This window comes from Anomalospiza imberbis, unplaced genomic scaffold, assembly GCF_031753505.1.
Source record: "Anomalospiza imberbis isolate Cuckoo-Finch-1a 21T00152 unplaced genomic scaffold, ASM3175350v1 scaffold_65, whole genome shotgun sequence".
Classification (NCBI taxonomy): Eukaryota; Metazoa; Chordata; class Aves; order Passeriformes; family Viduidae; genus Anomalospiza; species Anomalospiza imberbis.
This window is the reverse complement of record NW_027100262.1, coordinates 320,070-324,590: the sequence shown is the minus strand read 5'-3', so window position 1 is coordinate 324,590 and position 4,521 is coordinate 320,070. Positions and strand designations below refer to the sequence as shown.

At 61.4% G+C, this 4,521-nt stretch overlaps 1 long non-coding RNA gene across 1 annotated transcript; it reads right to left on the bottom strand.

Moving 5' to 3' along the window:
• Nucleotides 1-1,235: 1,235 nt before the first annotated feature.
• Nucleotides 1,236-2,088, bottom strand: LOC137467486 (uncharacterized). The gene is made up of 3 exons (XR_010995529.1): nt 2,051-2,088; nt 1,818-1,865; nt 1,236-1,413 (listed from the first exon to the last, which is right to left on the bottom strand). It is a non-coding gene; the product is annotated as an uncharacterized lncRNA (long non-coding RNA).
• Nucleotides 2,089-4,521: the final 2,433 nt, after the last annotated feature.

The window sequence follows — 4,521 nt, the reverse complement described above, 5'->3', positions numbered from 1 at the left end:
GCAGCAGTCGCTGTCCCAAACACTGTCACCACAGGAGGACTGTGCCACGAGACAAGCGCAGAATGGAGCACCCTAAGATAAGGTCAAGGTGGGACAATTGTCCTGGGCTTATCTTGGACCTTGGGGGAGGTCAACAAAGCTGGGGGAGCAGAATGGATCCCTGGTGGTGGACAAGGAAATCCAACCCAGCAGCCGAGCTGGAATCGGCTCCAACTGGGTCAAAGGGAATTCCAGAGGGGCAGATGGTGACCACCGACTCACAGCCACCGAACCCAGAAACCTCCGGCTGAAGAGAAGGGACAGCCTGAGCTGGGACTAATTAGCACCCAAGGCCAGGGAACTGTTAAACCTATGGCGTTGGAGAGCTGTGTAGCCCAGGAGCACTGACTCCTTGGTTTGCTAAAATGGACAAACAGGGAAGAGTTCAGAATGACCTCAGGACCCCCCACCATGGAGAAGCTCTGGGGGAGGAAGGCTCAACAGGACGCTGCTGGATCCATGGGTGGTGCTGACCTTCTGACTGACCTCTCTCCCTCCCTTCTCCATTTCTCACCCTCACATTTCATTGTCCAGTGAATTCCGTACTGTTGACTTTGGCACGTGGTCCATTCTGCCCCTGAATTTGGGCAGAGGCACCTCAAGAATGGGATCGGAACACTGGGCATCCTTTAAGTGACCTCAACCCCGCCCCATTCCCGACAGCCATGAGTCCAGGAGTGCTGATCCTGGGGCAGGGAAGCGCTGTCGCTCCCAGACGGAGCAGAGGAGCCAGGGCTCCAGGCTCCTGTCCATGATCCACTCCTGCACTGACCCCAACGTGTGCTCCCTGGGGTTGCACTGGGGCTGCCCCAGAGCCCTGGGCAGAACCTGTTTCCCTCTGTGCCCCAAACCCTGGGGGTTCCAGAGGTGGCTCGGGGTGCTCCTCGTCCCTCCAACTGTGGGGAGATATTCCAGGGTGTCCCAACCTGCCCTGCCCAGGGTGCCAGGCAGATGGAAAGGGAGAGGGACCCCTGGAAGCCCCCAGAGTCACTCTGTTCATGGTGAGGGAGAAATCAGAGGTGGGGGAGAAATCCAAGGGCTGAGAGAGGGGACACAGAACACACAGGGAAAGGGAACAAAGGCGGGGACACTGAACACACACATGGACATGGGAACACACACAGGGACATGGAACACACACAGGGACAGGGAACAAAGGCAGGGACACTGAACACACACATGGATATGAGAACACACACATGGGTATGAGAAAAGCACACATGGATACACGGGGTTGCTTTGCTGAAGGGTTTTATTGATTATTCCAGGGAAATTCCCAGGGCTCCCGAGGAATTAGGGGGGTTCTCTAGGGATGATCATCTCCTCATGCCGCTGGAGAGGGACAGGACGCGAGTGTCACCACCAGTTCCAGGCCTGAAAGGAATTGTGACCTGCCGTGTCCACAGGGACATGAGAGGGCCCTTGTTCCCATCCCTCCCTGTGCCGGGACCTGTGGCAGGAGAAGGGATTTGGAGCCCCGGATATACCTGGGACAGGACTTGGCTCCTGAGATCCCAGAGCCCCCTCAGCCTGGCGCAGCCCAAAACCTCCCAGAGCCCTCCCTGCTCCCACAGGGACACTGGGTGTCCCCAGAGCCCCCCAGTGCAAGGAAAGCCTTGGGGACAGCTCTGTCCACCTCAGCCCAGGACATGGATCAGGGACAGCCCCCTCCAAGTGCCTCTGCCATCCCCCAGCTCTGCCCACCCCAGAGGGCTCAGGGATTCACCCTGGCCCCCGAGGATCTTTTGTGGGGCTGGAGACCCCCCAGGATTTCTCACCGGGGCATCCAGAGGGGCAGCCGGGCATCACTCCTGCAGAAGCTCCACCTGCTCAGCCACGGGGGGCTGGGAGAAAGGCGGGGTTAGAGACACACTGGAGGATACTGGGGCATGTTGGGGTGTACTGGGGCATGCTGGGCTGTACTGGGGCACAGTGGGGTGCACTGGGATGCCCTGCAGTGTCATGACCGTGAGAGGCAAGTCTCTGGGCCAGCAGAACTCCAGGTACCCACCTCAGACCTCTTCACTCGTGGAGGGATTTTTGGTTTCTGTAGAGAGATGGGGAGATGTCACTGGTCACTGGGGTGTCCCCCGTCCCAGCAAGGCATGGGGGCACCCAACTGGCCCCCAGTTCCCACACGGTAAGTCCCAATTCCTGGACTTACCGTAAGGCATCCACCTAAACCTCCTATAAAGCTGGACTGCAGAAGGAGAGCAAAGGTTTAGTCTGGATTGGCCCTTGTGGGGCTTAGGGGGTCACAGGCATCCCCAAGCCCCATGGCTGCCCCTGGCCTGAGGGGAAAAATCCCTTCTGCTCCCCCCAGTGCCACTTGGGCCAGTTTCACCTGACCCCTGTTCCTGCAGGGAGCAGGTGGGGATGGAGACAAGGAGAGCGAGGGGAATTTGGGGCCTCCATGGAGGAGGGGATTGAGTGGGACAGGGGGGCTCAAAGGCAGAGAACTGGGGGGAGCTGGGGGCCCCAAGGGATGAGGCTGGGGGTGTTGAAGTTATGGGAGATAGGGAATGCGGGTGGGGAGGCAGCAATTCCAGTGGGGGGGGCATGGGGGCTGAAGTGGGGGTGGGTGGGGGCAGGAGCAGGCAGGGCCAGAGGACCAGAATGGATGGGTTTGGGAGGGGCTTGGGCAGTGGCAGTCAAGGAGGGCATTTGGGGACACCACTGTCATGGAGAATGAGAAAGGGAAAGGACTGGAGGGAGAGGGAACAGGAAATGGACTGGGCATGATGCTCTTTGGGGGATGACTGGGGTGCACTGGGATGGGTGGGAACACAGGGGGGACCCTGGGAAGGTGCAGCCTTGGGCAGCTCTGGGGTGTGCTGGCATGCACTGGGGTGCACTGGGATGCCCTGGAGGCTCTTGGCCATGGGAGGGGAGGGTCTGGGCCCAGCAGAAGAACTCAGGGTACCCACCTTGCCGTCAGTAATGCCACCAACTTGCTGTGGAGAGACCATGAGATGTCACCAGTCACTGGGGTGTTCCCAGTCCCAGAAAAGGCTAGGGGTGACCAAACTGGCCCCCAGTTCCCACACTGGTGCAGCCAGCTCCAGGACTTACCCCAGCACATATGGTTTCACCACTGCCCTCCATGGCTGCCTGGGGAAGGAGAGCAAAAGGCTGGTCAGGGCTGGCCCTGGTGGGGCTGGGGGGGACACAGGTGTCCCCAGCCCAGCCTGGCCCATGGCTGTCCCCTGCTCTGAGCAGGGGTGCCAGCGGATTTGGGGACACCACTGCTGGGTGAAAGGCATTGGACTGAGGGGAAAGAGTGGAAAGAAGACCCTGGGAATCATCGGGGGGTGGGGGAGCATTCCCAGTTTGTGCCAGTTCAGCCTGGCTTGGGACTGGACCAGTTAAGCCCAGTTTGGCCAAGTTCAGCCTAGTCTGCGCTTTAGTTAGCTTGCACCTCTCGGTCCCGCTTCAGCCCGGTTTGGAATTGGCCTTTGTCCTTGGGTGGCAAAGAGGAGATGCTGCCGAGGTGGCTGAGGGGAGCAAGAGGATGGGATGGGGAGGCCCAAAAGGCCGGGATTTGGGGGGAGCAGGACAGGAAAGCGGTGGGACCCTCCCAGGGAGGAGCTGTGTCCGACCATCCCCTGGGGAAGCCGGGCTCTGGCAGCAGGAGTTGAATTGCGGGAAGGGGAAGGACAGAGCCAATGGTGGCAAGGAGAAAGCGGCAGCGCCCGGGGCTGGGGAGCCCGGGGCAGCCCCTGGATTGGGAAGAGCCCCCAGCCCTGAGCCCACCCCGTGGCCCTGGAGCCTCACCTTGCTCTGTGCTGGGAGGCACAGCAGGATGGAGAAGAGCAGGGCCACGCCGAGCACAGCCACCTTCATCTTCCTCTCGCTCTGGGCAGCGCTGGGTGAGGCTGCAGCAGGTGACGAGCACCTTTATCCCTGCCGGGGCTCCTCCCTGCACCCTCCCTGCCAGCCCCCAGGCCAAAGCCCGGCTTGGCACAGCCCCCAGCCCTGGCCACCAGCCCAGTTCTGGCCCAGTGTCCACCCCACCCCACCTGTGGCACGGGTCCAGCCCCTTTGCCCGGCATCCCTCCAGCTTCCTGCATGGGGCAGCTGCCCCTGGAGGGGCCCAGGCACCTGGGGGGGCCAGGGGGGGCAGGCAGGGAGCCAAAGGCATCTGGGGACCCTGTGGGGACAGCCCCCAGTCCAACCCAATCCATCCTCCAACAGCCCCCAGAGCCAGATCCCCCATCTCCTGCTGCCCCTTCCCTCCCAGAGCTTCCCCTGTGGGACAGCCCAGAGCTGAGCCCAGCCCCAAACCCAGCGTGGCTGAGCAGAATTGTCCCTGGTCCCACTCCAGCCCCGTGTCTGAGCTGAGGGCTGGACTGGCTCCTCTTCCTGGGACACCAGGACTCTGGGATCAGGGAAAACGGGGAGGTGTGAGGACAGCGGGGTCACAGGCCATGGGAACAGCTCCATGACAAGGATCTCCAGGCTCTGGAGGGGCTCTGGCGAGCA